At 43.7% G+C, this 25,934-nt stretch overlaps 1 protein-coding gene across 11 annotated transcripts in view; it reads left to right on the plus strand.

The window, feature by feature from the left end:
- The first annotated feature begins 3,811 nt into the window (after positions 1-3,811).
- CREBRF (CREB3 regulatory factor) overlaps positions 3,812-25,934 on the plus strand; it is an 83,126-nt gene continuing 61,003 nt past the window's right edge. For 3 of the 11 annotated variants that reach the window (XM_518103.8, XM_016954213.3, XM_063810860.1), the window contains exon 1: positions 3,812-4,070. The gene's annotated coding sequence lies outside the window, so the exon portion shown is untranslated. Of the gene's footprint in view, positions 4,071-4,224; positions 4,257-4,330; positions 4,455-4,866; positions 5,272-5,762; positions 5,790-7,469; positions 7,536-8,017; positions 8,114-25,934 lie in introns of those variants that run through there. The other 8 variants (XM_054684782.2, XM_009450136.5, XM_054684783.2 and 5 more) reach the window with 7 other exon arrangements.

Raw genomic sequence — 25,934 nt, forward strand, 5'->3', positions numbered from 1 at the left:
TGGGAAGAACTGACCTTTCTTCTTCCCCCAAAGAATTATTTTATTTCATTTCATTTTTTTAACATTAGTCAAGTGCAGTGGTCAGGCAAAAGAGCAGAACAAGGAGTTCCACCTGTAACTAACTATGAACAATTGAGATAATTCATTACCTTCGGACCAGCCCAAATAATTTTTTTTTTCTTTTTTTTTGAGACAGAGTTTTCCTTTGGTGAGTTTTGCTCTTGTTGCCCAGGCTGGAGTGCAATGGCGTGATCTCAGCTCACTGCAACCTCTGCCTCCCAGGTTCAAGTGATTCTTCTGCCTCAGCCTCCCGAGTAGCTGGGATTACAGATACCTGCCATCACGCCCGGCTAATTTTTGTATTTTTAGTAGAGACGGGGTTTCACTATGTTGGTCAGGCTGGTCTTGAACTCTTGACCTCAAGTGATCCATCCGCCTCGGCCTCCCAAAGTACTGGGTTTACAGGCATGAGCCGCCATGCCCAGCCCCAAATAATATTTTTGGTAAGATGAATGAAGGATAGAGGCCAATTGCTAACCATCAATCAGTATATCTTTTCAATTCACTCCATTCTTCTCAGAAAGAAAATCAGTTTTTAGTGTCAGAAGGACACAGCTTTTCCTGGAGATCTTCCAGCTTTGAGTTAATTAATCTCACTTCTAAAGCTGTGAAGTCTTATTTAACTAATCACACAGGCCTAGAGGGGTCCGGAAAGAAAACATTTAGACTTGAAATGATAACACTCTCTTAAAAGATGTCTATGTGAGCAGCAGGCAGAGCTCAATCTACTGTAATGAAGATTTACACACAGCGCAAAGTTATGACCTACAGGTCATATGGAAAGTTAGGACCTGTGCCAACAATTTTAATTCTTTCAGGATGTGCGCTCAGTGTTGAAGTTAAAAAGATCATAGAGAATACCCAGTTTTACTTCTGATCCCTTGTGGTGAAGAAACCGGAACTCAGAGAGGTCACCTTGGATCTTACAGTTAGTGGTAAAGCTCAAATTGGGGTCTTGGCTCCAAGAACAGTGTTCCAAACACATGAAGGTTTAAAGTAGGTAAAATGCCTGCACATACAAAGGATATCTCTGGAAGAAGACACAGAATGTGGGTAACTGTGGTTGCCTCTGAAAAGGGAAAATGAGTAGCCAAGAAACAGGAACAGGATAGAGACTTGATATTCACTGAATACTTTCTTGTGCCTTTTGAATTTTGTACCATCTATATATGTTAGGTAATCGAAAATTAAAAAATTATTTTAAGAATTTGGCCGGGCGCGGTGGCTCACGCCTGTAATCCCAGCACTTTGGGAGGCCGAGGCAGGCGGATCACGAGGTCAGGAGATCGAGACCATCCTGGCTAACACGGTGAAACCCCGTCTCTATTAAAAACACAAAAAATTAGCTGGGCGTGTTGGTGGGCGCCTGTGATCCCAGCTACTCAGGAGGCTGAGGCAGGAGAATAGAGTGAACCCGGGAGGCAGAGCGTGCAGTGAGCCGAGATAGCGCCACTGCAGTCCAGCCTGGGCGAAAGAGCTAGACTCCGTCTCAAAAAAAAAAAAGAATTAAAAGGAGTTCTTGGTTTGTTTCCCCCATTGTATCATATTTGTGTAAAGCGTGTTTTTCTGACTCATGCTATTCCAGAATGTAAATTATTCCGCAGGAACCAGGTTAAACACTTTGGAAGTGGCGATGCCAGTTGGTTACTGCTTTGTGGCTAGAACAAGAAGCCAATGATATTACAGAGTTCCAACTTCCTGCCAACTTTGACTGTGACAGAATCTGGCAGGATAAAACCCAGAGAAACACAAATCAATTCAGAGCCAGTGATTTCATTCATTTTGGAGCAGGATATAGTCATTAACAAACCTTGATGGAAAGGTCTCCTTTAGCCAAAACCTCATCCTTTCCAAGACAACGGAAGAGGGAAATGTGGGAATCCAATGTAACTCACTAGTAAACACCTTCAGTGGGCGGAGCCTCACGCTAGGAGATAAACCTGGCTGCCCCCTGACCCCAAGGAACTGCCCAGTAGAGGAGATGAACATGCCCGTGTCCAGATAGCAGTGTAACAATGGAAGGTCTAACCATCTGCTGGAGCTTTTTCAAATATAGTATTACAAGAGAGGATGGTCTGTCATGTATGCCGGGGAGATTTAATGCATGAATCTCATGTGAACGAGTCGGGGCAACTTGCCTCAAACTTCCCAGCTAGTTTTCCTCTTTTTCAATTTTAAATTCCAGTTGATGTGGAAAATTAGAATGTGGTATGTGTTAGATTTAAAAAAATTATAATCCTGGTACTCACTTTGCAGTAGGGGAAATACTCATTCCTTCATTGGGCATGGAGGCCCTACTATGTGGTTGGTATTGTGGCGGCTACAGAGGAGAGATTTATGCTTTTACTTTCCTGTTAGGTATCTACATATAGCTATCTATTCATTTTGTGTACAGAAGTATTATTTTAGTGGCTGTTAACCTGCTAAAGTCTAAAGTTATCTGTACTTGCTATTTAGTATACAGTACATCTTCCAAATGATGCCCTTAAACAATTTAATAATTCAACTATTGATTAAGTGCTTACTATATGCCAGGCACTATGATAAGTGCTTTATATGAATTATTTCACTTAGTTCTCACATCAACCCCAGAAGGTACTAACAGAGGAGGAAATTGAGCTTCACAGAGGTTAATTTGTGTTGCTTTACACGTGGTGAAACAAGGATTCAAATCCAGACTATTCATTCAACCAGTATGTAATGACTGTCTATGTGCCGGGCATGGAAGTTACAGGATAAACACTGCCCAGTCCCTGCTCTCCTGATGATTATGATCTGTGGGTCTTTTTGATTCCAAAGTCCATGGTTTTGACAATGACACTATACTACTTCTCTAAATCTGTGCAAAAGGGAGTCACATTTTCAAAGGCGATTCCTCCTAACAGAAACCTGGGCAGGTGTCTTTATTCCCCAGTCCTCCTTTCCCTGTGCTTACTAAAATCAAATTTCTGTTGTGTGTTCAGATCAATTCCGTGCCTTTAAGATGTATAAAAAGCATCTGGAAGAATAGGCTGTGATAAAAGACAAGGGCTCCAGCCCTAGCTAGCTCACTTACTAGCTGCCTGACCTCGGGCAAGTAACTTAACTCCTCTCAGTCTTAATTTTCCTGTCTGAAAAATGGATATATTACTACTGCATGTGCTTGCAGGGAAAACTAATTGAGATGATAAGCCCACCATATAGCACTCGTTCAATAAAGGGACGCTGTTGTTATTAAGAGGATCAGTAAGTGCAAGAAAACGACCATGTGTCACGGAGGTTTGTTTGTCTAGGCGCTTCTGTAGTAGTGGCATTCTGGTTGTACAGTCGTATACGGGTCTCTCTCTTCAAAGGTGCACGCAGTCTGATTGATCCCTGTGTCTCGGAATCCGTGCTAACTAAATATTGAGTCGGTGAATGAATGAACGAACGACAAAAGGCAAGGTTTGTCTCTCAATTAAGACGTTCAGATGGGGAGGCGGTCCATTACCCATGACATCGATACAATCCTCCTACTAATCAAGTTAGCCACTTCAAGTTTCAGTGAACTTAAACTTACAAAATGGGCAAACGGACACCTCATGCCTCACAGCGCAGTTCTGAGATCTGATAAAACGCTGGATTTGAAGCCTTTGTAAAAAGGAACATCCTCTCCCATCCTGGGCGTGCTGCCGGGTATCGCAGACGGCCCACGCCCACACTGCAGAGGCCGGCACCGAGCCCCCGCTCCGCCCTCTCTTCCTGGTTTTTCCCGGCAACCCGCCCCTCCGGCGACACGTGACAGGGGTGCCCGGCCGGACTCAGCCCCTGATTGGCCGGGCTGTGGAACGCCTCGCGATTGGCCCGAGGCCGGCGGGCCCCCGCCTCCCTCCTCCTCCTCGCCGCGGCCCACGTGAGGGGGGCGAGTCACGCGATTTCCGGGAACCCGTCAGGAAGGACATAAACAAAACAAACCCGAGGCAGCATGGAGAGGGGCCGTGGCCCCTGCAGCGGAACCGGACCCAGTCCCTGAGCCGCCCCTACACCCACAGGTGAGCGCCGCCACCCGCTGCTCGGAACCCCCAGGGGCCTGGGCTGGGGGAAGAGCGGAACGGGGGGCGGAGGGCCGCTTGCCTAGGAGGCAGCAGCGCTGGGGCTCTGGGCCGGGCCGGCGCGGGGCGGGGGCCGGGACCACGGCCGAGTGCTAGGGCGCGCGGGCCTTGGGCCACCGCCTGCAGGTCACGGGGGCTCCGCTCCCCTCCCCCACCCCCGGCCCGGGACGGTTACATAAAAGCGCGGGGCGGCGGTAGATGGGACTCGCGGGCGGGCAGTAGGCTAGGCCGGGGATGGGCAGCGCCGGGCGTCCGTCCTGCCGGGCCGCCCGGCCCTTCCCCGCTGCCTCCGAGCCCGGGGCCGCTGCTGCCGGCAGTCGGCCTGTCAGAGAAGAGAGCGGGTGGGAGGGGCCCGGGAGGGGAGGGGAGGCGAGACTGGCGGGGGAGGAGGGGAGAGAGGGGCGTGTGAGGAAGGGCCGGGGCCGCGGAGGTTGGAGCCAGGCTGGCAGGAGACGAAGAGGCGCGGGCTGGGGCTAGGGGGACCGAGCAGGGCGTCTCGGGGGTAGCCGCTCCCCCTTCTGTCCCCGCCTCAGAGGCGACGGGCGAGGGGCCTCCCTCCCGGGATTTGTTTATATGTCTTCTCACAGCAGCTTGAAGCGGCTGAGGGGCGGAGCCCTCAGAGCTGAGTGGCAGGCTCTGGCGTCCAATGGAGCGGGCGGATGGAGACTTCTGCACCAATGGGCGTGGGGGAGGCGGTGCCGCGGGGGCCACTAATTGGTTAGGCTGTGCCGGAGGTGGGCCGGGCGGGGCAGCCATGTTAGATGGGAGGGGACCAGTGGTGGTGGGTCACTGAGAGGGGAGGAGACAGGGCAAAGGGCGAGGGAGCCGGGCCGGGGGTGTTTCGGGTGTCCGAAGGCGAGTCCGATCGGACCAGGAAGTAGCTCAGGGGAGCCTGACCTCGACCCGCCTTTCTCCTCACACGAGCTGAGGAGGCAGGGAAGTACCGAGGGCAGTCAAGCCTCCCCTGGGGGTGGTTCCTGGGACTAGATGGAGCTCAGTCTCTGGATTCTCCCTCTTTCTCGGCCCTATGCTTCCTGACAGACCTGGCCGCCAAACCCTGTAATCGCCCTCCTTTAACCCAAGAAAGCAAATCTTTCTGCCGTTTCTGAGCTGGCTTGAGCCTTAAGACTACCTTAAGGAGGTACTTGGATAAATAGCGGTCTGAATTTCTGTACCAGGCCTCGGATAAGAGACAGGCAGTGAAGGGGAAGTTTTGCTTTTCTGAATTTTGTAAAAGAAAACGGGACTAGAAAAGCCGAGAAAGTTGAGGGCTGGGTGGGGTTTCTCTTTTTTTTTTTTTTTCTCATCAGGATGCCTTTTAAAGATTAGGCCCCGTGCTTGTCCTAGTCTTAGTAGTAATTTGCCCCTCTTGCTAACCTAAGTTGGTAGTCCACATTAATCAGCTTCTTGAGAAAACTGAGCCCACAGGAAGTTATTTAGTTTCGAAGGTTCTTTGGGACTTTTCTTGCGAATACCCTGCAGGTGAAAAATAGGATCAAGGCCTGGAATTTCTTTTTTTTTTTTTTTTTTAAAGCAGAAAACAAGACTTGTGTGTAAATCTTGTGATCTGTCGTAAACTAGTTGTCACTTGATTGTACTTCTAAATATCTTTAATCTTTTAATCCAAAATAGGATATACACCAGAGGCAGGGAAAAATGGTATGAATAATTCGAAAATAACTTATTTTAATCTAATTGTATTATGGTTATTTTGGCATCCTTTTGGCCTTGTTAAATGCTTAATTTAACATCGGATTACAACCTGTGTTTACATCGGATTACAACCTGTGGCTACGTTGGTATTGTCAAGGGTACCAAGCTATTGATGGCATCTTTGGTTACGTACTTAGGCGTAGGAACATGCCTTAGATAGATCATGCAGGGGCTAATCAGAGTTAGCTGTATTAAGAATTTGCATTATCTTCTATTTTATTAGCTGGAGAAAAAGAATAATTGGTAACTGATTCATCAATTTTTTTTTTTTTTTTGAGACGGAGTCTCGCTCTGTCGCCCAGGCTGGGGAGCAGTGGCGAGATCTCGACTCACTGCAAGCTCCGCCTCCCGGGTTCACGCCATTCTCCTGCCTCAGGCTCCGGAGTAGTTGGGACTACAGGCGCCCGCCATCACGCCCGGCTAATTTTTTTTTGTATTTTTAGTAGAGACGGGGTTTCACCATGTTAGCCAGGACGGTCTCGATCTCCTGACTTCGTGATCCGCCCGCCTCGGCCTCCCAAAGTGCTGGGATTACAGGCGTGAGCCACCGCGCCCAGCCTCTTTTTTTTTTTTTTTTTTTTTTTTTTTTTTTAAGACGGAGTCTCCGTCTGTCGCCCAGGCTGGAGTGCAATGGCACGATCTCGGCTCACTGCAACCTCCGCCTGCTGGGTTCTAGCACTTCTCCTGCCTCAGCCTCCCGAGTAGCTGCGACTACAGGCGCGTGCCACCATGCCCGGCTAATTTTTTGTGTTTTTAATAGAGACGGGGTTTCACCACGTGCTGGTCAGGCTGGTCTCGAACTTCTGGCCTTAGGTGATCCACCACCTCAGCTTCCAAAGTGCTGGGATTACAGGCGTGAGCTACTGCGCCCGGCCTGATTCATCAATTTTTGTAGTACTTTGGCATGACTGACTCAGTTCTGTTAATAATGATACATAAAAACATAATCCCTGATTATTTGATAAACTTGAATTCTTACGTATAACTTTTGCAGTAAATAAGGGTATTAGCTTATTTATCACTTCTTATTTTTCTTTTTTTTTTTTTGAGACGGAGTTTCGCTCTTGTCGCCCAGGCTGGAGTGCAGTGGGAAGATCTCGGCTCACTGCAATCTCCGCCTCCCGGGTTCAAGCAATTCTCCTGCCTGAGCCTCCCGAGTAGCTGGGATTACAGGCGCCCACCACCATGCCCGGCTAATTTTGTATTTTTAGTAGAGACGGGGTTTCACCATGTTGGCCAGACTGGTCTTGAACTCCTGACCTAAGGTGATCTGCCTGCCTTGGCCTCCCAAAGCGCTGGGATTACAGGCGTGAGCCACCGCGCCTGGCCTATCAATTCTTATTTTATCAGGTGGCATTGTGTTGCTTTTGGAACCCTAGCCCTTACAATGCCCTAATTAGTTTAACAGAGAAGTATAGTGAAAATAAAAATAAAAACTTTTCATTGATACCTAGAATATTCCAGGCAGTTTTCACTGTTGCATCGGTTGATAAAGTCAATCAGCATTGCTTATATAATGCTCTCTTATTCTAAGAATGGCAAATAGATGCAATATAACTTATTTGGGTATAATTCCTTCATATGACTGGTATATCAGCTTTGGGTTTTTTATATTCATAAACATAGAAGAGGCTAAATACCTCCCGAAGAGAGTCTGGATGCTCCATTTACCATCATTCTCTGTCATGGCAGGTGAAAGCAAGCTTTTATATAGACAATGTTCTACTTAGTTTACAGGGTGTCTACTTAGTTTACAGGGTGGATGTGTGTGGGTTCTAGGATACTAGTGTAAGAAGTAAAGGAATAACTAGCATGGTTCCTGGTGGTGGTTAAATACAAGTGACAGTGAAGTACAGTAAGTTTGTGTGTTGATTCTATTAATATAACTCAGTTTTTAAAAGATAAAGAGAACTGAAATCACTGTTTGCTTTTAAAGCTTAATTTTCAGTCAAGATCGGCATTTATATATTTATTAAAAAAATACATATATATATATATATTTTTTTTTTTGAGACGGAGTCTAACTGCGTTGCCCAGGTTGGAGTCCGGTGGCGTGATCCTGGCGCACTGCAACCTCTGTTTCCTGGGTTCAAGCGATTATCCTGCCCCAGCCTCCCCAGTAGCTAGGATTACAGGCGTGCACCGCTATGCTCAGCTAATTTTTGTATTTTCAGTAGAGACAAGGTTTCACCAAGTTGGCCAGGCTGGTCTTGAACTCCTAATCTTAAATGATCCGCCCGCATTGGCCTCCCAAAGAGCTGGGATTACAGGTATGAGCCACCGTGCCCCCTCTAGTTATGTGATTTTGAAATGAATTAGCAGTCGCTTGTTTCCATGTAGGGTTGAACTTGGATTTTTTTGAGGAACAATTCACTGACACTTTCACCATATTCAGTAGCTCATTTCGGGATAGGTAAACTCTTAGACTAGACATAAATTTGTCAGACAATTGGTTCTGATTATTTTAAGACAAGGGTTGACGACTTTTTTTTTTTTTGGAACAGGATCAAATAGTTAATATTTAGGCTTTTTCAGCCTTATAGTCTCTGCCACAACTACTCAACTTTGCAATCTGTAGCATGAAAACAGCTGTAGAAAATATGTTCTACATATTTTTGGGCTGTATTCCAATAAAACTTTATTTACAAGGTCAGGCTGTGCCTCTATTTGTGCTTCCACGGCTATAGTTTGTCAGCCCCAGTTGTAAGACATCAGTCAGTGAGGTTTTTTGTTTGTTTGTTCGTTTTTTGAGACGGAGTCTAGTTCTGTCCCCCGTGCTGGAGTGCAGTGGCACGATCTCGGCTCACTGCAACCTCCGCCTCCCGGGTTTAAGCGATTCTCCTGCCTCAGCCTTCTGAGTAGCTGGGATTACAGGCGCCTGCCACCGTGCCCAGCTAAGTTTTGTATTTTTAGTAGAGACGGGGTTTCACTGTGTTGGCCAGGCTGGTCTCAATCTCCTGACCTCCTGATCTGCCCGCCTCAGCCTCCCAACGTGCTGGGATTACAGGCGTGAGCCACCGCATCTGGCCCAGTCACTGAGTTTTAAGTACTTAGATGTTAAGGTATTTCAGAATATACAAATAGACACTTTAGGTAAATTTGAGCATTTGCAGATTGTACAGTCTCCTGCCTTGAAGAGAATTTTTAGTACAAGAGCATATGGCAACATTGTATTTTGTATTTTTCCTTCGTTTACATATAAATGTTTTCTTGAAAAGCTGTTTAAAGCAAATATTGGTACAAATCCTGTTGATTTTAGAGATGCATTCTGATTGAAAAAACTTTGGCCCTAAGATATATTCAGGATATGGTCCTCTTGAAGTTTCAAAGCACATTTAGCATATAATCCTTAACAAAACTGTATAGCTGTTTCAAGAGATGATAGTCACGTGAATAGTCAACACATGTAGTTCTTATATTCAAATATGCAGTTAATTTAGAAGTTATTAAGACATTGAGTGCTCATTGCCTGAGATGCTTGAAGAAGTAAAGAGAGTAGGATGCTTTTTCCAGGCCCAAAAAGATACAGGTTACCTCCTCTCTTTTTCCGGGGAAAATGTCAAGTGGTGCTAAGTGCCTAGTGAAGCAGAGATGCCGTAATCTAAAAATATAACTGGGAAATACTAAATTTTTTTGATAACTTTTGCTTTATTTTTAATGTAATATTTCACCATTTTTGTTGACTTGAACTGGATTTCAAGTGGAAGCGTAAAAGTTTAGAAAAGAGAATATATTGACCTTTATGAACTGAGAAACATGTGGCCTGCAATCTTGTTTCTAGTTCTAGCTAACCTAGGGTCTGGCTGGATGACTACAGATAATCTCAGTTTATTAATTTGTAGTGGTAGGGATTAATGATGTTTTCCATCTCACAAGGGGATACTGGGAAATTTTTAGTTACTGTATTCTTAAACTCTTGTACTTTGAATATGCTAATATTTCGGTCTGCTTGAAACCACTTCTCAAATCTGGATTCGATTTTCTCCTGGCTTATTTGTCTTCTCATTAAACTATGAGCTCCTTGAGGTCAGAGTCTGTGTTTTATTTCTATATATTCACTGCCTCACACTGTGCCTGATACCTTTTAGTGCTCTTTAACTGTTTAAATGAATGCATGCATTGCTGAGAACTGCTTATCTGGAAAGTAATAAAGTCTATTAGAGATGTTGGGCTTTTCTTAGTTAAAAAGGAGGAATTAACCACCGTCTGTTCAAACAAAAAGCCTTCATTCTAAAATTGATCCGTTCTTTTAAGAAAGTATTTAGAGAAGCTATTTTGATGATGTTTAAAAATCTCTTTAGTTCCTTTGTTAATTTGTTTTCAGATGAACTCCATTAGTTAGACTTGTTGAATATTCCTTGCAGGTATTAAAAAAAAAAAAAGTTGTGCTTTGTTTTTTGGATTTGTCCTATTTGGCAAATATGGATGGAATCTCTTATTTCATATAGGTTTGGGATAATTTTTCATCTGCATAGTAGGGTCTTTTTTTAAGGAGGGCACTGTAAAATCATTCTTTTTTTTTTTTTTTTTTTTTTTTTTGGGACGGAGTCTCGCTCTGTCGCCCAGGCTTGAGTGCAGTGGTGGGATCTCGGCTCACTGCAAGCTCCGCCTCCCGGGTTCACGCCATTCTCCTGCCTCAGCCTCTCAAGTAGCTGGGACTACAGGCGCCCGCCACTACGCCCGGCTAATTTTTTGTATTTTTAGTAGAGACGGGGTTTCACCGTTTTAGCCGGGATGGTCTCAGTCTCCTGACCTCGTGATCCGCCCGCCTCGGCCTCCCAAAGTGCTGGGATTACAGGCGTGAGCCACCACGCCCGGCCTGTAAAATCATTCTTGCTAATAAGTCTGACTCACCTCTGTGGGGTAGGCTAGGATTTGGATCGAGTTTGATGCAGGGTGCGGCAGTAGTATCACCAGCCAAGCCTTATATGCATTTCACCAATTTATGACCTTTCCTCCAAAATCTATATTGTAACTCTCCTTCCTAAACAGCTTTCTAAACTACTGCTTTCTGTACTTAACTCTTGGCAACTTAAATCATCCTACACTCTGTCCTTTCAACACCAAAACCACTTTTATATCTTTTGGGTATTACTGATTTTGAGAATTTCCTATGAAAGCCTCACAAATTTGCTGATTTCTTTTTCTCTTTTTTTTTTTTTGAGACAGAGTCTCACGCTGTTGCCCAGGCTGGAGTGCAGTGGCGCGATCTTGGCTCACTGCAACCTCTGCCTCCTGGGTTCAAGCGATTTTCCTGTCTCAGCCTCCTGAGTAGCTGGTATTACAGGAGCACGTCACCACACTCAGCTAATTTTTTGTATTTTTAGTAGAGGTGGGGTTTCACCATGTTGGCCAGGCTGGTCTTGAACTGCTGACCTCAGGTGATCCACCCGCCTTGGCCTCTCAAAGTGCTGGGATTACAGGCGTGAGCCACCACACCTGGCCTGCTGATTTCTTTTTCTTAATTTTTAATTTCTTAATTAAAACAAATTTTTGTTCTTTTTGATTTTTTTTTTTTTTGAGGTGAGTCTCGCTCTGTCACCCAGGCTGGAGTGCAGTGGTGTAATCTCTGCCCCTGCGACCTTCGCATCCTGGGTTCAAGCAATTCTCCTGCCTCAGCCTCCCAAGTAGCTGGGACTACAGGCACCTGCCACCATGCCTGGCTAATTTTTATATTTTTAGTAGAGACAGAGTTTCACCATGTTGGCCAGGCTGGTCTCGAACTCCTGACCTCAAGCGATCTGCCTGCCTTGGCCTCCCAAAGTGCTGGGATTACAGGCGTGAGCCAATGCACTGGCCTAAAGTTTTTTTTCTTAAAGACTAGTGTGATAGTAAAGCTTGCTGTTTTTTTTGTCCTCCAGTTTTTTTTTAGATTCTTGTTGTACATATGTTTTCTTCAGTATAATATTTTGTCCTGAGGGTTTGAGGTGCTCCTTTTATAAAAGCAGTTTCTATTTTGGCTGCTGATGGAATTGCTGCCTTTTCTATTATAGGTTAGTCATTTACTGAGAAATTTAAAGCATTACAAAAATAAAACGTTGATATGGGGAGGAATTAGGGGTAGGGTGGGTGTATTTTTGAAAAGATTCATTGTAAAATTCCTTAAAACAGCAAGGCTTCTAGCATCCTAGTGGTATGGTATAAATGAGGTGGACTCATGCAGTTTTTGTTGTTGTTGTTGTTTGAGACAGGTCTTGCTCTGTCACCCAGGCTGAAGTGCAGGGGCATGATCACGGCTCACTGCAGCCTTGACTTTCCAGGCTCAAGCAATCCTCCTGCCTCAGCCTCCTGAGCCTCCTGAGTATCTGGGACTACAGGTGTGCACCACCACACCTGGTTAATTTTTTTTTTTTTTTTTGAGACAGAGTCTCGCTCTGTCGCCCAGGCTGGAGTGCAATGGCACAATCTCGGCTTACTGCAACCTCCACCTCCCGGGTTCAAGCGATTCTCCTGCCTCAGCCTTCCAAGTAGCTGGGATTACAGGGATGTGCCACCATGCCCAGCTAATTTTGTATTTTTAGTAGAGTCGAGGTTTCTCCATGTTGGTCAGGCTGGTCTTGAACTCCCCACCCCAGGTGATCTGCCTGCCTTGGCCTCCCAAAGTGCTGGGATTACAGGTGTGAGCCACTGCGCCTGGCCCACCTGGCTAATTTAAAAAATTATTTGTAGAGAGAGAGTTTTACTATGTTGCCCAGGCTGGTCTTGAACTCCTGAACTCAAGTGACCCTCCTGCTTCAGCCTCCCAAAGTGTTGGGGTTACAGGTGTGAGCCACTGTACCTAGCTGTACAGTTTTTGAACTGCTTTTTAGTAAGGTTTTCATCTTTACCTTTGAATCCTCTACTAGAGTTGCCCATAGACTAGGAGAGGAGACACACATTGCAGCCCAATGTTACGATGGTTTTTCAGAACAAAATGTTCTGAAATATGGAAGAAGGACTGCTAACTCTGCCTGGGGAAAGTTGAATATTCATTGAAAAAGTGGTGTTTGAACTTAGTTTTGAAGATTAGTGAAGGAGGCATTCTAGTACAGTTGAAGTATAAAAGATGTGTAGTGTGGGGTTGGGTATGAGATGGTTTGAGCTAAGGCAGAGGTGGGAGGGAGAATGGAAGAGGAGGAAACTGATGTGTAAGATTTAGGAGGAAGTAGCTTTTTTTGCTTTCACTTTGTCCTCTAATTCTCTTCAGTCTGTTCTATGCTGTCAGGTCTCCAGTCTCCTTTTCTCTGTAGCTCCCTGTACCTCTGACTTTGGTTGATTGGTTTTTTCCCCTAGTGTTCCATTTTTCTTTTAGTCCCACCTTTTCTAATGTGTTGGTACTAAAGTACCTTTCATTCTGACTCTATTTGTCTCTTGCGTTTATTTCACCTCCCACCCTCCCTCCCTCTCTCTCTTTATTCCCTTTGGGTTATATTTCTTTCCTTTTCTTTTCCTTTTTCTTCTTTTTTTTTTAAAGACAGGATCGTGCAGTGGCACAGTCATGGTTCACTGCAGCCTTGACCTTGGGCTCAAGTGATCCTCCCACCTCAGCCTCACGAGTAGCTGAGACTACAGGTGTGTGCCACCATGCCCAGGTAATTTTTTTTGTAGAGACAGGGTTTCCCCACATTGCCCAGGCTGGTCTTAAACTCCAGGGCTCAAGCCACCCACCCACCTTGGCGTCCCAAAATGTGCGATTACAGGCGTGACCAACCGCACCTGGCCCCTTTGGGTTTCTCTTTGCCCCTACCTTTCCTTTTTATTTGCTTTATTTTATTTTTTATTTTTTTGAGATGGGGTTTTGCTGTGTTGCCCAAGCTGGCCTCAAACTCCCGGTGTCAAACAATCCCATCTCAGCCTCCTGAGGAGCTCAGGCTGCAGGCGTGCGCCACCTCTCATTATCTTTTATTTAAAAGCAAAACAAATTCTTGCACACTATCTGCTTATTTTACATGTAAATAGCAAAATAAGCTGATTCCCTCTTGGGAAATCTTGTAAGATCAACTAGCTTTTGATACCTGTTCAAAGACTAATTATCCATTTCTGTGAATTTCTTTTTATGAAACATTTTCCTTTGTATTCAAAGATGCTACTTCTTCAAAGGCCACAGTGTAGAATGTGACTGCCTATGTGCCTTGTTTTCTATTTCTTATGCACCTACAAATTGTTCGATAACAAAGTCCAATTCACCTTTTTCCTAAAGCTTTTCCAAACTTTCCCAGGTAGTAGTATTCTCGGTAGTTGTCTATTATTTTGTAAACACCTCTTTTTAAAATTCAGCTTTATTGAATTATAATTTATATAAAAGAAAATTCAACCAATTTTGAGTTTTGACAAACACATGCTGTCATCTAACCACTGTTATATCTCTAACATTTTTATCACCACAGAAAGTTCCTCATGCCCTTTTGTTCAGTTCTCCTGCACTCGCCCTTGGCTCCAGTCACTGATTTGCTTTGTATCACTATTGTTTTGTCTTCTCTGGAATTTCATATAAATCTTTTGGTAGAATGTGTTGTCTTTTGAGTCTGACTTCTTTTAGTTAACACTGATTTTGAGATACTCATATTGTGTCGTATATTCATTGAATCTTTTTTTTTTTTTTTTTTTTTTTTTTTTTGAGACAGGGTCTCATTCTGTTGCCCAGGCTGAGTGCAGTGGCGTGATAATGGCTCATCGTATCCTTGACCTCCTGGGCTAGAGTGATCCTCCTTCCTCAGCCTCACGAGTATCTGGGACTACAGGTGCCATCATCATGCCTGATTAATTTTTGATTTTTTGCAGAGATGGGGTTTTGTCATGTTTCCCAGGCTGGTCTGGAACTTTTGGTTGCAAGCAGTCCTCCTGCCTTAGCCTCCCAAAGTACTGGGATTACAGGTGTGAGCCACCTTTCTCAGCCTGAGCCACCGTGCTCGGCCTGAGCCTTTGTCATTGTATGGACATACCACAATTTATCTGTTTACCAGTGGGTAGACATTGGCATTGCTTCCAGATTTTAGGCTATTATAAATAAAATGGCTTTAAATATTCATGTACAAGTCTTTTAGATATCTTTTAACATTCATTACATTTTATTTGGAAGTTGAGTTGCAGAGCTGTCAAGACTGAACACCCAACATTCATAAATAGGCATTTTGCTAGTTCTGTGGTTTTGAGCATCTTTCAGCTTAGATTCATAATCTGTAAAATGGGACTGGGTGGAGATTCAAGCAAGCTAGAGAGCACAGGCCAATTTAAAGAGGATACCTCTTTTTAGTTCAAGTGATCATCTTTCTGGGAATGTATACCCAATGTCAGATCTAATTTTTTCCCCCAAAAGAGTGGTATTTGAGATCAGACATCAAATTTTATATGAAATTTCATGTGAAATGTAAATACTGGTAGTTACAATTTAAAAAACACTAATGCAACTGAACACAACTGATTTGTGGGCGTTGATTTCTCACTGCAGTACAGTTTGAGACCTTGGCTTTAAATCTTCAGTTAATTGGCCGGGTGCCGTGGCTCACACCTGTAATCCCAGCACTTTGGGAGGCTGAGGCGGGTGGATCAAGAAGAGGTCAGGAGATCGAGACCATCTTGGCTAACGCGGTGAAACCCCATCTCTACTAACAATACAAAAAATAAGCCGGGTGTGGTGGCGGGCGCCTGTAGTCCCAGCTACTCGGGAGGCTGAGGCAGGAGAATGGTGTGAACCCAGAAGGTGGAGCTTGCAGTGAGCCAAGATCGCTCCACTGCACTCCAGCCTGGGCGACAGAGCGAGACTCCGCCTCAAAAAAAAAAAAAATCTTCAGTTAATTTTGTCTTCTGTTTTAAAATGTATATCCTCCCAGTAGAGTGCACTTGTTAGGTCCTTTTTACCTTAGTTTTATTAGCATAATAACTTGCTGGTTGTCAAAATTCCCAAGTTAAAAACTAACGAGTTACTGTCAATTTTATTCTTTCGTCTGATTGGAAGGATATTAAGAATACTGACTGCCTGATGGAGGAGTGGAACTAGGTTCTGGTTACTCTATGTACTTCTTCTCTGATAGCTGCTGATTACATTCAGTGCTATGTTTTCTCAGCAGTTGGAATAATCTGCCTCACTTGTTTGATTTATCTCAACACTTTTGAGACAAGTATGGTATAAACTCTGTGTGTCTCTTTATTAGAAACTATGCAAGGTGTTACAGATATACATATACATTTTATATCACTCTGTTTCCTCAGATTGTCCAGAGCCATTTGGTGAAGCCAGTATAATGAACTATGAAAAAGTGATAAATTATATGTAATTGTTTGAACAATAAAGAGCAATAATCTTTCTAAAGAGGCCTTTTCCCCTTTATCTGCCATTTCTTTATTGTGTATAGAGATGACTAGTTTGCAGCTTTATGAATGACTTTGTGAGTCCAGAGATTCTTTTGCTGATTAAACCAGCATAATTGACATACACCCTCATAAACCTGGGGGCAAGGGTGTTAAGTGTCCTGTGTTGCCTGAGTATCCCATATTCACCCTGGTTCTAGCTTGGTGGAATGTGGAATTTAGACAATTTAGGATTTTGAGTGGGCCAGGCGCGGTGGCTCACGCCTGTAATCCCAGCACTTTGGGAGGCCGAGGCAGGCGAATTGCCTGAGCTCAGGAGTTCGAGACCAGCCTGGGCAACATGGTGAAACCCCATCAGTACTGAAAAAAAAAAATTTAGCTGGGCGTGGTGGCGTGCACCTGTAGTCCCAGCTACTCAGGAGGCTGAGGCAGGAGAATTGCTTGAACCTGGGAGGCGGAGGTTGCAGTGAGCTGAGATCACGCCACTGCACTCCAGCCTGGGTGACAGAGGGAGACTCCGTCTCAAAAAACAAAAAAAAAAAAAAAGAAAAGGATTCTAAGTTGAGTTTGGTTTTATACCTTAATAGCAGCAACATCCCAGGAGCATCACATACCAAGGAATAGATCTGAGAATAAAAATAGCCACCATTTATTGAGTGTCTGTTTTGTGCTAGGGCTAGATACTTTTATGTTATGTTATTGTGAATCACAATATCCCCACAAAATAATGGGGAATTCTTGCATTTATACATAAAGTAAGGCAGATGAGAGTCTGGAATGAAATTCTTTTTTTAAATGTATTTCTTTTTTTTTTGAGACAGAGTCTAACTCAGTTACCCAGGCTGGAGTGCAGTGCCGCAATCTCTACCTCCCAGGTTCAAGCAATTCCCCCATCTCAGCCTCCTGAATACCTGGGATTACATGTGCGCCACCACACCCAGCTAATTTTTGTATTGTTAGTAGAGATGGGGTTTCACCATGTTGGCCAGGCTGGTCTTGAACTCCTGACCTCAAGTGATCCACCCACCTTGGCCTCCCAAAGTGCAGGGATTACAGGCGTGAGCCACCATGCCTGGCCATGAAATTCAAAATATTCACTCACAATGCATAACCTTTTACCTAGAGTTTGTTCCTCATAAAGCAAGCTTTTTAGGAATGTTAGAGCCAAAGTGGCACCGAGCTTTTCTCAGTGTTAAAAGAGATGACTGCAAAACCATGTTCAAATAACCTCTGTACTGGCTATTATATAGTTTATGCTGGTGGTATAGCCTGCTTCACAGTAGGAAGGAATTTGAATATATCTCTAGTATATTTCATGCTGCTTTTGAAAAGGTGCCAAATCTGAGAAAGGAGGAAGGAAACTTTTTTTTTTTTTTTTTTTTTGAGACAGAATCTCTCTTGTAGTCTAGGCTGGAATGCAGTGGCGTGATCTCGGCTTACTGTAATCCCGAGTTCAAGCGATTCTCATGCCTCAGCCTCCTGGGCAGCTGGGACTACAGGTGTGCGCCACCACGCCTAACTAATTTTTGTCTTTTCAGTAGAGATGGTTTCGCCATGTTGGCCAGGCTGGTCTTGAACTCCTGATCTCAAGTGGTCTGTCTACCTTGGCCTCCCAAAGTGCTGGGATTATAGGCAGTGAACCACTGTACCTTGCCCCTACAGTAAATTTTGAAGAAGAGCTCAAATCCTTGCTAACAACAGCATCAAAGTTGTTACAGTGTGTGAAGAATGTCTGGTGTCACTGGAATCCTGCTATGTGCTCCAGTGCATTCTCACTTGCACCACTGCCTGTTTTTATGCCGCTGCCATTAATTGTACTGTTCTCTTTTTAACATTTTATAGATTTCTGCAGAACAGCTTAGAAAACAAAGTGATTCTTTAAAACTAAAATCTTTAACATCCTGCATAAAATATTTTGTTTTACTATGGTGAGTTTATCTTCGCGCTTTGTAGTTTAAAATATTAAAATAAAATAATGACGAGGGAGAGAACAATATAACACGTATCGGTCCAGTGCCTGAATTCAGTTGATTTAAATTAAATTTAATTCTACTTCTTCCTCTGTCCTCTCTTCCCTAGATGATAATTACATCAGGCCTTTAAAATGGACTAAAATTTAAATATCACTCTTCTTGGAAATTAAAATCCAGGAGTACAATTTTTCGTATTTTTACTATATGATACTACAGTGGTAAATATAAGATGACGAGGACCAAGTAAGGGTTGAAAAAGAGGGAAGGGCAAAGTCAAACAGATGCATTTGTGCTCAGTACAAGGTAAGTGATCTGTATATCTTTGTTAAAAAGAATTGGTATGATTCAACAAAGTGAGTAGGGGAGGAGAATTTAAAGAGTGAAGGCTGAAATCAGCCTTCTATCCCTGAAAGTCAGAGAGTGATAGTATTATTGACAGAATAGGAATGTTTGGATGGGGAGATGGCATGTTGTATCTGCGGTTAACAAACTAAGATGCTTTGGAGCACATAAAAGATGCTCAATAAATATATATTGAATAATTGACTTTTTTGTAATGTCCTCATTGTGAAGAGCACCACACCTTTGATTCCTTATCCAGAAGGACATGTGGTCTTAGGGGATTTTCCCATTCATTTTCAGCCATCTCTTGTGTGGATAACTGCTCGGAAGGGCATTGCTTTTGGCACTGTAGTGAAATAGATGTGAGATATGATGGTCATTCTCAAAGATGTCACAGTCTGGTAGTGGAAGCAAGGGAATAGGAGAGAAGATGAAAAATATGAGCTAAGACATGAAGGTCAGAGTCTCACTACTGGAAGTTCTTAGTGGAGTAAAGTGGGATTGTAACTATCTTGAGGATTAGGGGAAATGGTAAAATCAGTCTAATATTAGACTTAAGAGTAGTGGAAGACAGAGTTGGAAAGATAGTGTCATTGTGTATGAGTATTTTTGTTTGTTTGTTTGAGATGGAGTTTTGCTTTTGTTGCCCAGGCTGGAGTGCAGCGCCATGATCTCGCATCACTGCAACCTCCGCCTCCTGGGTTCAAACGATTCTCCTCCGTCAGCCTTCTGAATAGCTGGGATTACAGGTGTGAGCCACCATGCCCAGCTAATTTTTTGTATTTTTCTTTTTAGTAGAGATGGGGTTTCATCATGTTGGCCAGGCTGATCTCACACTCCTGACCTCAGGTGATCCACCCATCTTGGCCTCCCAAAGTGCAGGGATTACAGGCATGAGCCACCGTGCCCGGCCTTGTTTTTGTTTTTTTAAGAGACTAGGTCTCACTTTGTGGGCCAGGCTGCTCTCAAACTCCTGGGCTCAAGTGATCCTCCTGCCTCAGCCTCCCAAAGTGCTGGGATTACAGGTATGAGCCACTTGTGTCTGGCCTAAGGTCTGAGTAGTTTGGACATTATCCAAGAAACATATGGGAGTTGCTGATGACTTTGGAGCACAATGTTAATATGACGTGTGGTAGGTTAGAAAGAATAATTTTATCTTATATTAGTAATTATTTTAGGCTGGGCATGGTGGCTCATGCCTGTAATTCCAGCACTTTGGGAGGCCAAGGCAGGCGATTGCTTGAGCCCAGGAGTTCGAGACCAGCCTGGGCAACATGGTGAAACCCTCTCTACAAAAAAAAAAATGCAATAATTAGCCAGGCATGGTGGCTTGTGCCTGTATTCCCAGCTACTCGGGAGGCAGAAGTGGGAGGGCTGCTTGAGCCTGGAAGGTGGAAGTTGCAGTGAGCTGAGATCACTCCACATCACTCCAGTGTAGGTGACAGAGCAAGACCCTGTCTCAAAAAATTATTTTAATAATTTTCATTAATTTTTAATAATTATTAAATTTAAAATTTTTCCTTTTTTTAAGAGACAGAGTCTCACACTGTTGCCCAGGCTGAAGTGCAGTGGCACAGTCATAGCTCACTACAGTCTTGAACTCCTGAGCTCAAGCCATCCTCCTGCCTCAGCCTCCTGAGTAGCTAGGACTATAGGCATGTGCCACCATGCCTAATTTTTTTATCCCTTTTTTTTTTTTTTTTAAGACAGTGTCTTGCTCTGTCACCCAGGCTGGAGTGCAGTGGCGCAATCTGGGCTCACTGCAAACTCTGCCTCCCGGGTTCACGCCATTCTCCTGCCTCAGCCTCCTGAGTAGCTGTGACTACAGGCGCTGGCCACCACGCCTGGCTAATTTTTTTTGTTTATTAGTAGAGACGAGGTTTCACCATGTTAGCCAGGATGGTCTCCATCTCCTGATCTCGTGATCTGCCTGCCTTGGCCTCCTAAAGTGCTGGGATTACAGGCGTGAGTCACTGCACCTAGCTGCCTGGCTACTTTTTACTTTTTTTTTTTTTTTTTTTTTTGTAGAGACAGAGTCTCACAATGTTTCCAAGACCGGTCTCAAACTCCTGGCCACAATTAATCCTCCTGCCTCGGCTTCCCAAAGTGCTAGGATTATTGGCATAAGAATAATTTTAAAATGGGGCATAAGAACTCAAGAGAGGGAGAGGAGGATAGAGACAGGAAGACTGTAGGGCAAATATTAGAATGGTAAATATAAGATGATGAGGACCAAGTAAGGGTTGAAAAAGAGGGAAGGGCAAAGTCAAACAGATGCATTTGTGCTCAGTACAAGGTAAGTGATCTGTATATCTTTGTTAAAAAGAATTGGTATGATTCAACAAAGTGAGTAGGGGAGGAGAATTTAAAGAGTGAAGGCTGAAATCAGCCTTCTATCCCTGAAAGTCAGAGAGTGATAGTATTATTGACAGAATAGGAATGTTTGGATGGGGAGATGGCATGTTGTATCTGCGGTGATGGAATGTGAACATGGAGATATCCACATCTCAGATGATAGAGCTCATGCATGCACATGTTTAGGTTCAAAATGTAGATTTGCGAGTCCTTTAGAAATGATCTCTGAGGCCCAAAGAGTAGAGATAGTCTTTGTAACAATAGGTTTGCTTGGAGGTATCCCTTTACTGAATGACCTTGGACAAATCTCTTACCCTTGCTGTACTTTTTATTTATTGATGTAAAAAGGGTTGGACAGGGACTGGGGGATAGTGGTTATCCTGATACCAAGACTATATTACCTAGATGTTTTATCAAAATACTGGTCCTTGTTACTTCACCAAGTTGTTTTATTAAATGACAGGGTATAGAAATGTACTTTAATCTGTAAACAGCTACACAGATACATACAAACTGAATATTTTGTCCCCAGTGGTAATCAAAGTTGGCTGGGATTAGAAATGCATTCTCTGGTTCTGTCTAAAATTGTTCCATGCTCTTATTCTTGTGCTCTGAACAACTTAATTGACAGATATCAAGGCTGCAGAAAGCCTCCAATACCTTGCAATTGATAGTTTTCAGAAATAAAAACTAGTCCTTCCCATTCAACTCAGATTAATCCAGATACTTGCTTTAATAGTCTTTTTAGGGCCGGGCGCAGTGGCTCACGCCTGTAATCCCAGCACTTTGGGAGGCCGAGGCGGGCGGATCACGAGGTCAGGAGATCGAGACCATCCTGGCTAGTATGGTGAAACACCATCTCTACTAAAGATACAAAAAATTAGCTGGGCGTGGTGGTGGGCGCCTGTAGTCCCAGCTACTCGGGAAGCTGAGGCAGGAGAATTGCTTGAACCTGGGAGGCGGAGGTTGTAGTGAGCCGAGATTGCGCCACTGCGCTCCAGCCTGGTGACAGAGCGAGACTCCGTCTAAAAAATAAAAAATAAAAATAAATAAATAAATAAATAAATAGTTTTCTTTTTGGCCGGTTGCGGTGGCTCATGCCTGCAATCCCATCCCTTTGGGAGGCTGAGGCGGGTAGATCACCGAGGTCAGGAGTTCGAGACCAACGTGACCAACATGGTGAAAACCCACCTCTACTAAAAATACAAAATTAGCCGGGTGTTGTGGCACATGCCTGTAATCCCACTACTTGGGAGGCTGAGGCAGGAGAATGGCTTGAACCCTGGAGGTGGAGGTTGCAGTGAGCTGAGATCACACCATTGCACTCCAGCCTAGGCAACAAGAGCGAAAGTCTGTCTCAAAAAAAAAAAAAAAAAAAAAAAAAAAAAAAAAGCCTTCTTCCTTATTGGTTCCCAAAGAGCTTTGACTAAGCTCCCATATGTTGTCCCTGTAACCCAAAGATTAAAGTTGGATAGGAGCCTTTGGAAAGGAATTGAACAAAATTGTAACTGAGAGTTCTTCTGTCTTCCTCTAACATGGCATTCTAAGAAGAGATCACTTTTGAGATTTAGTATATCCTCTTTGCTTTTTAAGATTTTCAGTAAAAGGTGGTTTTATTTTGTTTAATTACATTTTTTTTTTGTGGCAGACCTAATTCACCTCCCATATTTTATTTTTTATTTTTTAAAATTTTTATTTATTTTTATTTTTTTATTTTCTGAGACAGAGTCTCACTCTGTTGCCCAGGCTGGAATGCAGTGGCATGATCTCAGCTCACTGCAACCTCCACCTCTGGGGTTCAAGTGATTCTCCTGTCTCAGCTGCCCAAGTGGCTGGGACGACAAGTGCGCACCACCACGCCTGGCTAATTTTTGTATTTTTAGTGGAGAAGGGGTTTCACCACGTTGGCCAGGCTGGTCTCAAACTCCTGACCTCACGTGATCTGCCTGCCTCATCCTCCCAAAGTGTTGGGATTACAGGCATGAGCCACCATGCCTGGCCACCTCCCATATTTTAAAAACTCTCCGAATGTGAGGATAAAAGACTATTGGATTGATCAGGTATACAGAGTTTGCAAGGTGGTATGGCAAAAGGATCACAGATTCTTACAAGGTCATTATAAGTACTGCTTTGGCTAGGAAAATGATCTTTTTTCACCCAATCTGAGGGAAAAGATACACTTTCTTTCTTACTTTCCTCTTTTCCCATTGTCCTTCCTTAAAGACTAGCAGCAGCAGAATTTGGAAAATAAATAATGGGCATGTTTTGCTAATAATCATGACAAACTATAATAATCTGTTTTGAATTTTACTTGCCTGTTTCTAAATTTTGGAGTCTAGAGAACTGCTATCAAAGGGTAAAATATAGTGATTCACCTGTAGTTTTGGTTACAGGTTTCATATTACATAATAAAGGGAGAACTTGAGCCCCACCTTTCCCCCAGTGTATTCCTTGCATAGGCAACCTCTGCTGCTTAAATGTTTTGGAGACTTTGGGATATCTGATTTCAACTGTACCGTGAAACAGGTAGTGGCTTGACTTAGTAAGCATCTGAAGGACTGTTTTGTTCTGCTCTTGCAGAGTAGAGTAGTTTTCAAAAGGAAAGGAAAGGAATTGTTGAGTGGGACCTATGAAGTATAGCAGGATGGATAGAATATGAGGCAGATGGGTCCTAGTTTGCTAAAGAGCTTGGGCAGTCTGATAAGTTGTCTTTCTTGCCAAACAAGGGAATCACGTGGGGTATACACATTGTGTAACCTTTTCAGTCACCAAGGTTGCCTGTCCTTCCTGCCTCCCTGTTTCCTTGCCTCCTTGCCTCGCTTCTTCACTTCCCTTCCTTTCCCACCTCCCTGTCCACACCCCTCCCTTCCCCTGCCTCTCTTCGTTTCCCTTTCCTTCATTCTTTCCTGCCCTCCTGCCTACTTCCCTGCCTCCTTTCCTTTACCTCTTGTCTTAGTCTATTTTCTGTTGCTGTAACCACAGATTGGATAACGGATAATTTTAAAGAAAAGAGATTTATCGCTGGGTGTGGTGGCTTATGCTTCAAATCCCAGCATTTTGGGAGGCCGAGGCAGGAGGATCGCTTGAGCCCATGAATTCGAGACCAACCTGGGCAACATAATAAGACCCCATCTCTACAAAAAAAAAAAAAAGTAATTAAGTAAAAGAAAAGCGATTTATTTGCCTCATGATTCTGAAGACTGAAAAGTCCAAGAACATGACACTGGCATCTGTTGAGGGTCATCCCATAGTAAAAGGCAAGAGGATGAGAGCACGTGAGACAGAGGAAGTTGAGCGGAATTCATTTTTTCTATCAAGAGCCCACTCCTGTGTCCAGTGATAATGTCATTGATACCTACCTCTTAAAGGGTCCACCTTCCAATACTGTTAGGATGGCAATTAAATTTCAAACATGTTTTGGAGGGGACATTCAAACCGTAGCATCTTCCTTGCCTGTCTTCCTTTCTTTCCTTTCTTCCTCTTTCAACTTTACTGAGGATTAAGCCTTAGGAGAAATGATTTATTTAAATTAGGGGTCATGGCCAGGCATCAGTGTCTCACACCTGTAATCCCAACACTTTAGGAGGACAAGATGGGTGGATCACCTGAGGTCAGGAGTTTGAGACCAGCCTGGCCAACATGGTGAAAACCGGTCTCTACTAAAAATACAAAAAAATTAGCCAGGCGTGGTGGTGCTGCATGCCTGTAATCCCAGCTACTCAGGAGGTTGAGGCACAGCAATCGCTTGAATCCAGGAGGTGGAGGTTGCAGTGAGCTGAGATTGCACCATTGCATTCCAGCCTGGGGGACAGAGTCAGTCTCAAAAAAAAAAAAAAAAAAAAAGAGAGTGTTTAGAACAGTTTCTGCCTCTTAGAATTGTGGATCTGGAACAGTTTAAAGACAACAGAGAGAGGAACAAGACCTCTGGTCACATGAAAGAAATGAGCATGAACCAGCAAAGATTAGGAAGCATCAAAGTAGACCATAGTATATTAACTACATAGCAGTATAAATTTATTGGCTTTTTTTTTTTTTTTTTTGAGACAGTGTCTCACTCTGTAGCCCAGGCTACTGTGCAGTGGCACAATCTCGGCTCACTATAACCTCTGCCTCCCAGGTTCAAGCGATTCTCCTGCCTCAGCCTCCTAAGTAACTGGGATTACAGGCGCCCGCCACCATGTCCAGCTAATTTTTTGTATTTTTAGTAGAGACGGGGTTTCACCATATTGGCCAGGCTAGTCTCGAACTCCTGAACTCAACTAATTCGCCCGTCTTGGCTTCCCAAAGTGCTAGAATTACAGGATGGGCCACTGCGCCTGGCCTGTATTCAGGCATTTCTTACCTAAAAAACTTAAAAAAATTTTTTTGTGGTAAAATATACATAAAATTTACTATTTTAATCATCTTTAGCTGTACAATTTTATGGCATTAAGTACATTGAGAAGTGTTGTGTAACCATCACCACTGTCTGTTCCTGAACGCTTTTTTTTTTTTTGAGACCGAGTTTCACTTTGTTGCCCAGGCTTACTGCAGTGGCATGATCTCAGCTTACTGCAGCCTCTGCCTCCCAGGTTCAAGCGATTCTCCTGCCTCAGCCTCCCAAGTAGCTGGGACTACAGCCGTGAGCCACCATGCCTGGCTAATTTTTGTATTTTTAGTAGAGACAGGGTTTCACCATGTTGGCCAGGCTGGTCTCGAATTCCTGACCTCAAGTGACCCACCTGCCTCAGCCTCTCAAAAGTGCTGGGATTACAGGTGTGAGCCACCACCCCCAGCCTCCAGAACACTTTTATCATCCCAAACAGAAACTATGTACACTTATTAAATAAAAACTATCCCAGCCCTTAGTAACCTCCATTCTACTCTCTTTCTCTATTCTAAGCACCTCATAAAGCCTAATCATACAATATTTGTCCTTTTGTGTCTATTTTACTTACCATAATGTTTTTAAGGTTCATTCTTGTTGTAGTGTGTATCAGGATTTCATTCATTTTCATGGCTGAATAATATTCTGTTGTATTTGCCATATTTTGTTGATCCATTCATCTGTTTGTGGACACTTGAGTTGTGTTTACCTTTTGGCTTTTGTGCATAATGCTGCCATGAACATAAGTGTACACATATCTGTTTGAGG

Source organism: Pan troglodytes, chromosome 4 (assembly GCF_028858775.2).
Source record: "Pan troglodytes isolate AG18354 chromosome 4, NHGRI_mPanTro3-v2.0_pri, whole genome shotgun sequence".
Lineage (NCBI taxonomy): Eukaryota > Metazoa > Chordata > Mammalia > Primates > Hominidae > Pan > Pan troglodytes.